The sequence below is a fragment of the Staurois parvus genome, unplaced genomic scaffold (assembly GCF_062004578.1).
Source record: "Staurois parvus isolate SC_StPar_1 unplaced genomic scaffold, SC_StPar_1.0 ptg000744l, whole genome shotgun sequence".
Taxonomy (NCBI): domain Eukaryota; kingdom Metazoa; phylum Chordata; class Amphibia; order Anura; family Ranidae; genus Staurois; species Staurois parvus.
In genome coordinates this window covers 1242187-1255737 of record NW_028318540.1, presented here as the reverse complement: position 1 = coordinate 1255737, position 13551 = coordinate 1242187, and the positions used below count along the sequence as shown (strand labels likewise).

Sequence of the window (13551 nt, the reverse complement as noted above, 5' to 3'; positions counted from 1 at the left end):
TCATAATGTACTTGCCTCTGGAGCCAGCCCTATAGGCAGATTCTTAGGTGGACCCCAAAAGTCTTACTTGAAATAATAGGAACATTTAAGGCAGTATTAAATCCAAAAGTAAACATTTATTATATTGCAGTTTATCAATTCTTAGATGTGATGGCTGTATTAGTTTCCCTTTATATGTATTCTTTATTCTATTTTCATCTGGTGATCTGGCCAGTAAGTCTGTTGTTTTTGAACAGAAAAGCTCTCTTGCAGTTACAAGGATGAGACAGACAATTTAACACTGGTAGGGGTACTTATAAATCAACTTTTATTTTTGTAAAACCAAATCCCAAAAGGGAAAAACTGTTTGTTTTAACTGGTAATAAAATGTGAGCTGGAGTTTGGCTTCAATTAGTTATCATATTTAAATCTGTTAGTACTTCTTACACTTCTCTCCCCCAAATTGTTGCTGTCTAAATCTGCCCCCTGTGCTCCTTCATCCAGAGTGGTGTCTGTATAATACAGGAGGTACAGTATGTTACTGGCCAGATCACCAGGGGAAAACAGAGGGAAAAAAGCCTAAAAAAGAAAATTAATGCAGCCACCACATCTAATGATTGGTAAGCTGCAATATATTGCATATTTAGTTTTGGGTTTAATACCGCTATAACTATGATTCCATTGTGCAAAATATGTAGAATTCATTTTCAGTCATTCATATATAGATTTTGTGTGTTGGGGCTCATTTACACTTGCTTCAACTTCAACACATATTAAAGTGCATACTGCTTCAATATGATGGTGATGTTTTAGTGATGCTTTTTTGAAGCTTGGCAGATGGCCTGTGTGTGTTGATTTTATATTTGTTTTAAAGAGGCCCAGTAGAACCCCAGCTCAGTAGTACCCCCACTCAGCAGATCCCCAGCTGTTTAGGACCCCTATTCAGCATTGGTACACTTGTTCAGAAAATCCCCAGCTTATTAATACCCTTTTTCAGCAGATCCCCTGCTCAGTAGTAGCCCCCCGTTCTGTTGATGCCCCACTCAGTAATACCAGCAGCTTTTCTGATCCACGGCTAAGTAGTAACCCTCAGCTCTGCCGATTCCCCACTCAGTAGTAACCCCCAGCTCTGCCGATTCCCCACTCAGTAGTAACCCCCAGCTCTGCTGATCCCCCACTCCATAGTAAACCTCTGCTCTGCTGACCCCTCACTCAGCAGTAACCCCCAACTCTGCTGATCTCCTGCTCAGTAGTAACCCCGAGCTCTGCTGATCCCCCACTCAGTAGTAACCCCCAGATCTGCTGCTCCCCCACTCAGTAGTAACCCCCAGCTCTTCTGACTCTCTGGTTTTCTGATCCTTCTCTCTCCGGTCCCTATTCACCTACCGCTATATTGCTCCCATGCTGCGCACCACATGTGCCATTGCTAGTTTCTCCTGTTCTGATCTGTCAACTCTGTCGCTCAGTCCTCTCTCTCTCTGGTCCCTGCTCACCTTCTGCTATAGCATTCCAATGTTGCACACTATGTGTGTCATCTGCTAATTGCTCCTTTCCAGTCCAGACCCCACTTAACTTTCTGCTGCTCCACTCTGGACACAAGATGTGATGTCTGCACCAGACACTTTCAGAATATATACATATGAACCATAAGTGACTGCTTATGATGTCTTTCTGGTTCGCTTGTTGGTCTCCCAATGCATCCTGGGATATCTCATACCTGCAATCCCCCCAAAACAAAGCAAAGCTAAAGCTGAATAAAAGTTGCTCAAAAGCTGCAGGTGCTGTAAGTGAGCTTTGTCAAAGACTTCTGTGGAGGCTTTGAAGATGCTTTGAAGCACCAGGAAAGCAATATGGGGTATAATTTTCTAAGCAAAGCAAAGCAAACATGGTGCGTGCACAGAACTGAAAGCTAACCATTATATTTAGTTACACGTGCTTCTATTGGCATTCTGAGTGCTTTTAAAAAGGGTGTCCAATACCACATTTTAAAGCAAGTGTAAACGAGCCCTTTATGTTATGTTCTATTGTGTGCTAAATTATATGCCATTTGGCAAGCATGAAGAGTTCATTGTTCGTGCACATAGTTATCAGACGCTAAGAAAAACAGTGAAAGTTAGATTTTTGATCTGGACTGTAGAGCAGAATGCAACCAAACCAGGACTATTCTTTGTTGTTTTGCTGTCCAACCCCTCTTGGTCTCCTTGCCCTACAGATTGTTTGGTGGTGAGTAGAGAGATGCGTAGATCAGGAAGGAGCAGGCAACACAGGGACCAGAAACCCAATTTATGTACTTCACTTTTTCATTAAAAAATATAATAAAATAATTTTAAACTTAAAATGTGTTACGCTGTTAAATGGAGAAGTTTTTGAAATTCCATATTTTTCTGTGGCAGGCAACGTAGTAGGGGCAGCAACAAGAATATATTCACCAATTAACTTTAAATTCTTCTAAGGGAAGTGTAACTTCAAACAACACTAATGACATTCTTCTGTGTTCTCATTAAACTGATAAAGCTCATAAATGCTATTGTTTTGCAGTGGAGACAGCTTCACGTAATTGGTTGTTTGTTATTTGTATCTGAGGACAAACTGGTCAGATAAAAAATGTTTTAAGGGCATTTTGTAACTGGTCTGGGTAATTCTGAAACACTGAACTATTTATCTTTTTTTAATTACGTTAGTTATTTTTCTTCTAACAACATGCAAGTTATTTTTCTTCCATTAGTTCAATACAGTTTTTACAATATTACTTGATAACTAAGTATGTAGCGATACCCCCTTGAGAGTTGCTGGTTTTGCGCCCCCCCCCCTATTTCCTGCACAGCCAGGCAACACGCATTTTCCAACTTGCATCTAAACACAAAGAAACAGTCCATGGGCTTGGTTTTTGAGATTAGGGAATTCAACTTGGATAGGGTAAAGGGGTAATGGAATGCCCAACTTGATTGAAGAATAATAAGAATGAGGACAGATTCCTTCATCCCACCTACCTACGGTATCTGTTCCCAGGACTTGTGGGATTGGGTAGGCATTAAACTGTCCCCTGGTGACTTGTGAAGAACTTGCATCTAGCAGACTTCTCCCTTATAAGCCATGCGGGTGTGCAGGTACTCACACTCTTCTTGTCCTACAGATATGGATAGAACTGCTTTCAGGCCTACCACTGGGCTGGTTCTCTTCCAGGCTTTGCAGGATGTCCTTCCCCAGTGGACTGCAGGGCAATGAAGCTCCCTCTTTCAGCATTCCTCCTTCCTTCAACCCCCAGCCTGGAGGCAGAACCCCCTTTCTCTGGGGCCCCCCTCCCAGGGGTGGGGGGCCCCACAGCAGCACTCCTCCCCTCTCACAGCAGCACTTCAGCCATCCATCTTCCACCCAACTCCCCTTGATGGCCAGGCTGTGTCATATTTATGGGCCAGTCTGCCACACTGCCAGTCCTCCTGCCTGGGATTGGATCGAATAAATATGAAGATTAGCTCCTCCTGAGCCCTGCCTACTTACTTCTAGAAGTTTATCCAAGCTTCTAGAGCAGGGGGAGGTACCAGAGGTCTGACTTGTAGAGCCCTCCAGCCTAACCTGAAGTAACCCTCTGATTTACACCCAGGCTTCTAGCAAGCCTCTAGCTACACTAAATAAACTATCTGCACTAGAAGGCGCTACAACTATATAAATACCAACATTTGAACTCTAATGGTTCAGCTGAGTTTTGCATTACATAGTTACATAGTTATTCAGACTGGAAAAAACTAGTCTATCAAAGTCAAGCAATAGAAAAATAGATAAATAAATACAGTGTGGTCCTGTTTGCTGCAACAGTCATATTCTGTGCATTTAGTAAAACAACAGAAAGGCTTCTTCACAGTAAGAGCTGTGAAAAATGTTCTAGTTCTGGCTAATTCTGTAGATTGTTTTAAGAAAGGCCTGCATCCTTCCTAAATTCATGAAATATAACTGGGTACTAATATTTATAGGTAAAGTTGATCCAGGGAATATCCGATTTCTTGGGGGATCAGGAAGGAATTTTTTCTCTCGCTGAAGCAAATTATATCAAGCTTTATTGGGGTTTTTTGTCTTCCTCTGGATCAACTGTGGCTCTTGGATAGTATATATTGAGATTTTCTGTTTGTGTGTGTAACGCCCTCCTAGTTAGCTAGGGGGAACTGGTGTTCCATTGATAAAGAGGAGGGTTGTGTAGCAGTCTGGGTGTAATAGTCAGAGGGTCAGATTGTGGTCAGGAGCTGACTGTGCAGACCAGCCCTTCTGGAATTTTCCCCTGCTCTAGAGCTTTGGAGGAAGGCATAGAGTCAGTGGGTGGATCTGAGCAGTGGATGGCTTGCACTCTTGAGGGATCCTATCCAATACCCAACATAAGGCTTGGCAAGGGGCTGGAACACTCTTATAAATGTTGGAGCCTGCTCAGTGGCAGGAGTGAGCTCAGGTGGAAGATAATGAGGAAGATGTGAGGCTGAAGGCAGGAAGAAAGCTCAGAGCGCCCCGGAGCAAGGACCACCAGTATGGCAGGGAAGGAGCAGCCCAGCTGACAGACCTGGTAGCAGCCACCAACCCACCAGCGGTACAGGAGAGGATCTGAGTGAATACACCTGCACCCCCTGGGCAGATAGGGAAAGGCACACTCTGTTGGGAAACCAGATTAGCCACCTACCAGTGACTGTTCATCTCTTAAAGTGACAGGAACCGGATCCCCTGTTCAGGGATACCACCAGATTACTGGGTGAAGAAGAGAAGCCAGTCTGGGATCTGGGCTGGTACATTGAGGAGATGCTGGCTAGCTCTCCTACAGATATTGTGTTGCAGTGAAGGCTTGTAAATAGTTCCAGGAAGTTGTCCTCAGTTCATCAGTACCCTTGGGCATCCTGTACCCCCCTAACCTTATCCCAGCTCAAATCCTCTTAATAAAAAAACAACAAAACCAAAGCTCAAGGACTGATCTCTGATTCTGGATGCAAGTTTTTGTGAAGATGTGTGGTGCCTGGCTGTGCAGGACTATAGGGGAGCCAAAATCTTTTGGCGACTTCTAAGGGGGTAGTGCTACATGTGTGTTGCTTTGGGTTTTTTTTTCTCTATTGGTTGAACTGGATGGACTTGTGCCTTTTTTCAACCAGATTAACTGTGTACAGTAACTATGGATAAGTTCTCCAAAAACACTGCAGCGCTAAATCCAGCAGTAATCTTGAACAATGTTTCAGTCTTCAATGTCTCTCCAGGTGCAGCCCTCCACAGACTGGGTAGTTTTCAATAGACTGTAAAAAAAACATTCAGGAGGGCACAAACTCCTCATGCATTACCAGAGACAAATTTATTAAATCCAAAAGACAAATAAAAACATCAAGCATGTAACTGGTAAACTTTAGTTGAATGTGGTGTCTGCCCGTCATGGATTCAAATGGTTGGGAGGTTAATGCATTTCGGGGGACAGGACCCCTTACTCAGAGGTAGCCAACCTACATCTCAGTGGCCATTTAAATGGTCTTGGATCATTGGCAGGGCTGTAGATAAGGGGGTACCACCAGTCCTCCTGTACAGGGCCAAGGCCAGCAGGGGGGCCCAAGCAGCTGACTGAATCAGATGTGGGTAAGAAGGGTGAGCAGGGCAATTACTGGAACAAATCCCCTGTGTGACTCTCTACAGCAGCTTAAAGCTGGCTTCTTCCACCCACTGGCTTTCAGCTGCTGCTGAGACATACAGGGGACCAGTTCCAGTAATTTACCAGCCCCTTCCTCTCCTGAATTAGCACAATGAATGATCAGTACCGATTACTCACTGTGTTTATTCATAACTGAAAAATAGTAAACTGTGTTTTGTTTGTGGGGATGGGGGGCCCTGTTAGGTTGGCTGTATGGGGCCCTGTGCTTTTGGAGGGGCCCTATCAGGTTGGCTGTAAAGAGCCCCATGGTTTCTAACAGCAGCCCTGATCATCAGGATCCTCCTACCGAAGAGGCAGTCCAGTGGATGAAGCCTAAACCACTGCAGTGGGTGACCTGACAAAATGTCCACGTCGTTAAAAGTGAAAATATTAATTTTTTTTTACACGTTTATAAAGTGAAAATATTAATGCTCAAAAACATAGGATGATCAGTAGCCATATACCATATATAGCCAAGTAAAGATAAGCCCAAGATCAATAGCAATAACTATAAATATATATAAAAGTATGAATTTACATGCATAAATATACAAATGGTCTCAGTTGATGTTAGCTTGCGCTTCCCCTGGCACTGTAACTGCTCCCTAATCTCCATGTAAATTTCCCTCCTCACAGGAGTGGCTGGAATGCACACCCATTCCCAAAGCACAAAGGGACCAGATGGACTGGAAGTGCATCTCCAGCTAAGTGGAGCCAAAATGGCTGCTGGAGCACAAGAACAGTGCCTAAACCACTGGTGGACCAAGCTAGCTGGAAGTGCATGACTAATGGGGCGGGGCAGACATCGCTGCTGGACCCCAAGAGTTGACTATGAGGTGCAAAGCATATGTAGGAAAGGCAAATTAGCGACAGAGCAAAACAGCTTAAATCTCCTGTCGGTGCCAGATTACTACCAAAGAAAATACAGTGGTATACTAGCATGTCCATTACAGCTAAAAAATAAATAAATAATTATTATAATAATAATAAATTAATTACTAAGAAACTAAGAAGATGCCTAAAAAGTGTGATCAAATGATTAAACACCTTCCTGGTAATAGACTCGCTAAAGAGGAGGAGCCTATAGACCCATGGCCACTCAAAACATGCCAGCTACAATGCATTCTATAAAAATACGTTAAAAATATATAGAGAAAATATTATATACACTGCTCAAAAAAAATTAAAGGAACACTTTTTAATCAGAGTATAGCATCAAATCAATTAAACTCCTAGGATATTGATCTGGTCAGTTAAATAGCAAAGGGGGTTATTAATCAGTTTCAACTGCTTTGGTGTTAATTAAATTAACAATAGGTGCACTAGATGAGCAACAAGGAGACAACCCCCCAAAACAGGAATGGTTTTACAGGTAGAGGCCACTGACATTTTTTTCCCTACTCATCTTTTCTGACTGTTTTTTACTAGTTTTGCATTTGGCTAGGGTCAGTGTCACTACTGGTAGCATGAAGGGATACCTGGACCCTACAGAGGTTGCACAGGCAGTCCAACTCATCCAGGATGGCACATCAATACGTGCCACTGCCAGAAGGTTTGCTGTGTCTCCCAGCACAGTCTCAAGAGCATGGAGGAGATTCCAGGAGACAGTTACTGTAGGAGAACTGGACAGGGCCATAGAAGGTCTTTAACCCATCAGCAGGACCGGTATCTGCTCCTTTTGTGCAAGGAGGAACAGGATGAGCACTGCCAGAGCCCTACAAAATTACCTCCAGCAGGCCACTGGTGTGAATGTCTCTGACCAAACAATAAGAAACAGACTTCATGAGTGTGGCCTGAGGGCCCGACATCATCTAGTGGACCCTGTGGTCACTGCCCAGCACCATAAAACTCAATTGGCATTTACCATTAAACACTAGAATTGTCAGTTCCACCACTGGCGCCCTGTGCTTTTCACAGATGAGAGCAGATTCACCTTGAGCACATGTGACAGAGGTGAAAGGGTCTGGAGAAGCCATGGAGAATATTATGCTGCCTGTAACACCGTTCAGCATGACCGTTTGGGTGGTGGGTCAGTGATAGTCTGGGGAGGCATATCCATGGAGGGACACATAGACCTCTACAGGCTAGACAATAGCACCCTGACTACCATTAGGTATCAGGATGAAATCCTTGGACCCATAGTCAGAGCCTACGCTATTGCAGTGGATCCTAGTGCACGACAATGCCCTGCCTCATGTGGCGAAAGTGTGCAGGCAGTTCCTGGAGGATGAAGGAATTGATACCATTGAATGGCTCCCATGTTCACCTGACCTAAAACCAATACAGCACCTCTGGGAGATCATGTTTTGCTTTCATCCGCTGCAGCCATTGCACCTCAGGCTGTCCAGGAGCTCAGTGAGGCCCTGGTCTAGATCTGGGAGGAAATACCCCAGGACACCATCCGTCATCTCATTAGGAGCATGCCCTGACGCTGTCAGGCATGCATACAAGCACTTGGGGGCCATAAAAACTACTGAGTACCATTTTGAGTTGCTGCAATGAAATTTCAGCAAAATGGACTAGCTTGCTGCATCATTTTTCACTTTGATTTTCAGAGTTTCTTTGAATTCAGTCCTCTGTAGTTTTATCATTTTAATGTCCATCAAACAATGGGGCATCCTTACATTTCTAACACACTACCCAATCCACATCACATAGATATCCAGCATGATATTTTTCCCCATTGAGAAATGATGTGTTTTCAAAGGGTTCCTTTAATTTTTTTGAGCAGTGTATAAAAATGTATAGAATTACACACAGTACATTAGGAGTATTAGAGGTACAAAAGGCATATATATGATGTAATATCATATAACATATTACAACAAAACCATATCATATATGCACTCTTTCACATGTAAGAAAGAGGCTACTTAATTTTTGATAAAAATTGATATACTGTATATATAGAAAACGTGATATATAAAAAGTCCATATATATGAAAATGTATATACAATAGTTGTAACGAACTATAAAAATAGAGCCTGTGGTTATAAATGGTAATAAAAAAACAATAGTTTCCCTGGGAACTGCTAGTGAGATCCATGGCTATAGCTGTGAACCTTTCCAGACCACAGTATGTGCATCCAGGCTTTTGTTTAGACCCCTTAGGGGATACCCAAGACCCAAACCGATGGGTCCATAAAGTTTCTCTCCTACATAACTTCTGGAACCTTCTACCTTTGTTGCTGTCTTCATCAATAGCTTCTACTCCAAATACTTTTAAATCTTTTAGTTTTTTTCTGTGAACATACCTAAAGTGGCAGAGACAGTGTTTTTCAAATCCATGGATGATGTTTCTTGTATTTTCCTCAAACTGTATTCTCAAGGTGCGTGATGTGTGGCTCACATAAATGAGGCCACAGGGGCAAACCAGACAGTATATTACAAACTGGATCCCACAGTTTTGTAATCTATGCCCATGGACTCTCTTTTTCGATGCCAAATGAAGCAGCATGCCCCACAATTAGGCACCCCACATCTATAACTCCCTTTCTGGCCAAAGATAAAACTCCAGAGGAGAGTGTTTTAGTTTGACATCTCACTCTACTGGGACCACAAAGCGTTCCAGATCTCTGGGTCTATGAAAAATGACATAGGGTTGTTGGGGAATGTCACCAGTTAATAAAGGGTCCTGGGTCAGAATACCTCAATATTTATGGAGGACTATTTTGATGTCAAACGCTTTCTGATTGTATCTAGTACTAAAGGCCAATCTATGATTTCCCTGGTTGTCATTGGGCAAACCATTTCTTCTTCTGTCAGCTGCCAATCCTTTTTCTACTTGCACTTTGTCCTCGAAGAAGTATTCTTTCATATACTTCTCATGGCCTGCATCAATGGTTCCAGTGGCATAACCTTTGTCAAGGAACTTATTTCTGAGAATTAGACTTTGTGTGTCATAATCCTGAACTTTGGTGCAAGTCCTCCGGAGCCTGCAATACTGACCTAAAGGGACATTTTTTTCCATCTAGAATGATGATGACTACTGGCACAGACTACCTCTAGTGAAAATGTGGTCAGGTCACCCATTGCAGTGGTTTATGCTCTGGCAACTAGCCCACCTCTTGGGCAGGAGGGTCCCATTGATCCAAGACCATTTAAATGGATACTGAGATCCCATTTGATCCCATGACAGGTAGACACCACGTTCTGCTGAAGTTTATTAGTTACATGCTTGCTGTTTTTATTTGTCTATTTGGATTTAATAAATTAGTCTATGGTAATGCACGAGGAGTTTGTGCCCTTCTGTATGTTTTTTACAGGTAACTATGGATGTCTGTTCCACATTTTCTTGCTGTAAAGAGACCTTTCCGTATGCAGAGATTAAAATTTTTTTCCTCAGAATGCAAAGAGTATCCATTAGTAATTTGAAATGAACTTAACCTCACATTTACACTTGCATTGCATTTCTATTATGTGTGTTTAATATGTTCATAAAAACTTTGCTGCCTATCCCTGTTGCGTTAATAGTTTCTGTTGGTAATGCAGGTTTACTATGCTCTACATTAAACCTGCTCTTAATGCACATCAACACTGGATTCAGGTGTGGTAAGCACAAGTTAAAACATGGCAGTGTGTACTATGACTATTTTCATAATAGAAATTAGATATCTCTAAAATGATGGAACTTAGGTATGTCAGTTTTTGGTTTTCAGGTGGTTTATTAGCACTATAAGACAAATTAATAAAAGACTCATGTATGGAAATATTAGGAAGGTTTTTTGTAGAATTACATATGATCTTTGAGAATTAATAATATACAAACTAGAGCTGAAACTCTGTATGTTAGTACTTTTAAAAAATGGAAGAATTGGAGAGGTTTGCATTCTATACACAAACAAGAAAGGTCTAAATTTTCAGTTTTGGTGAATACTGGCAAATTAAACAGATACTCTGGTGGAGGCAGAGCTGGGAGTTCAAGATGATGAAGTTAGCAAGTAATGCAGGACAGGGGCGGACTGACCATTTGGAAACTCGGGCACTGCCCGAGGGCCCGGGGTCAGTAGGGGGCCCCATGAGATACCCCTGGTACCTTTTTCATAGGCTTTTTTGAGTTTGGGCAAGGACACAGGGGCCCCATGATCCCCTATTGCCCGGGGGCCCCATGAGTTGTCAGTCCGCCCTTGATGCAGGATGCCATTAAGTGTATACCTATAGCAGAAATATAATTTGGATAGACTTTGAATTGTGCCATAATGTTAGAAGGTGAATTTTTCTCTGTGTTATACAGCTTTACTTACATAATATGGCTGTTTTCATTAATAATATACTGTATATGACTAATAAGCAAAGCTGAAGAAACAAAGTTTCACATAAACATATTTTATTAAGATGATCCACCTTTTTTATTAGCATGTGTCACACTGGCCCAACGCCTTGTTCTTTATTCTAAGAGATTTAAGTTCAGCCAATAATATGTGTCAGCAATATTATAATACACACCAAACCTATTTATATATTACACTTTCAGATGATTCAGAAACTTGACGGTGAAGCTCGTATCAGCAATGCTCTCATAAGATTTTTTTTTTTCACAAAATATATAATAAAGTTCTCACTATGTGTTGTGTCTGTCTGTTTGCATTAGAGGACAGTAGAGCCCTCATAAAAGAAAAGGTATCTGCAATTTCATCACTGCTAATGGGTGGACTCAGGAAAATAATTTGTTTATGCCCCAGGGTCCACTGTGCATCCATAACTACCAGTTTACAGCACAAATACGGCCATATATTATAATGCTGACATCAATTGTGAGGTTGGCCAAAAGAAATCAATAAGCTCACCCCATTTAACCAGTGTAAGAGTTTCTTTATTTGTCCAGTATACATTTTCCTGAATACACCTTCACACCATTTTAGTGAACATTCCTTCAGTGTTTAGATCTTTTCTAATAGAGATCCCACATTAACGCCCACAGTTATTCTATATACAGTAGAATATATATTTGATATAACTTATTATGTATTATACTGTAAATTTAAAAAAAAAAGTACCTTCTCAGTGGAGCAGTATGGTGGCTAAGTGGTTTACACTCTTCTCTTAACTGCAAACCAAGTATAGTTATCTAAATCCAATTTCAAAGTGGTTCTAGTATGTGCAAGGAGACTGGGAGATTTTTTAGGGAAAGGAATAGGGGTACCCATTTACTCACCATGCTCAGATGCAGGCACAGCCCTCTCTAAGTCCATTTCCCACATCTACCTGGACTCCAGAACACACCTAGGGAAGACGGGTTCTTAAGCTTACCTCCCTCAGCATCTCAGAAAGGCCTTATGAGGCAGAGGTAGCTGGGTATGTGATCTGCAGCCAGGTGAGAGACCCTTCATTGTCAAAACCAGCATGCAGAGGCAGCTGTGCAGAAGCCTAATAGCATGCAGTGTTTCTAGAACACCCAGATACTGTGGGCAGAAACTCCCCAGTTGCCAACATGGTACTGCACTTCCAGTGGAGTGACCCTTATCCTTGAAAGCCCCCAGATTTTCATCTATGTTAACAGAGCTGCACTGGACTTCGCTGAGAGACAAGCTGTTTATAAAGATAATCAAAAGTAGCTCTGTTCTGTAGTGAATCTCAGATAAAAATAATTAAAATATCCCAGTTATCATCAGCAGACGTGATCTTATCTGTATGTTACATTAACAATTTACATTAAGATTATTTTTTTTCTGAATTGCAATCTTTCATCTAATGAATAGTTTGTTGCATAGCCAACAAGGTATGGAGTTGAGGGAGAAAGCTTCTCAAGCAGCGACATTCTAAAAGGCGGCAACATTCTATTCAAAATGAGATTATAATGCTTTTATTTTAATATCTTATTAATATCATGCTAAATAATAATAAACTATGAACTAAATAACTTACTAATCAATTAAGTTTCAAATAATAATAATAATAGCAAATTTGCACAACCATATGTATTCTGTGATTTTCCAAACATTCCAGGGGCTGTACTTGATGTTGATATTTACTAGGTTGACCACCTCTATACTAGCACCTTTGGTAGCTGCTAAAAAACATGACATTCCTCAGAGATTTACATTTTACAGCCTTCTTCACTTGGATTGGGCTTCTTACACTTATTAAATTATGATGGGAAAATTCCAACAAGGAATACATGATTTTTCTTCTGCACACTCTGATTTCTTACTATAAAAAGGCACCAGGCATGGTTCTGGTTTATGTTTTGTTTCAACCAACTGAATTTTGCCTGGCAGCATTATACAGTATACCAACCAATCAAATTCCATAGTCCTGCTGTCGGTTTAGTTTAGAAGTGAATTGTAATTGGTTGCTACAGCTTACTTATCAGTGCACTGTGAACTTTCTTAGTGAACAAACCCTGCAGTGTAATGGTTATCAATGTTATGTCAAAGTAATATAAACCATGTATTATAAATGCAAACGAAGGGGAATGTATAAATGGCAAAAATAAATATTAGAAAAAAATAATCTTATGATAAATATCAATTCTTTGTAGAAAAAGTGGTTCTTACATAATCACAGCAAACTAAAACTAAATTTACATCATGCACTGATTCACGTGCATCATCTCTGGTAGTATTAAGAGTACATCACTGCCTCAAGGGTTAAGTGTACCTGCCTCAGCTCTCAGTCCGTCCATGGAGCAGGAGCACATCTAGATCAGCACAAAGGAAAGAAAGAAAGAAAGAAAGAAAGAAAGAAAGAAGGAAAATGTAAAAGATTAAATGCATTCACATGTAGTGATTGATATGAAGGCACATGCAAGCTGTCAGGCTCAAAGCTGTTTGAACCTGGAACACCTCCGACACACAACCAAGCAAGCAGGGTCCAGTACGCACGTACCGGCATCACTCACAGACGGGAAGGAACCTCTAGCAGGAGAGGAAGAGACACACAGAACGTGTCTCAAGGGACCTGAGAAAGAAGAACATACCTCCGACACATG

The 13551-nt window shown here is 41.4% G+C and overlaps 1 protein-coding gene across 2 annotated transcripts in view; it reads left to right on the top strand.

Annotated features, from left to right (window-relative positions):
- The window catches only part of PKP1 (plakophilin 1), a 100797-nt gene that overhangs the window by 46034 nt on the left and 41212 nt on the right, over window positions 1-13551 (top strand). The window lies entirely within an intron of this gene.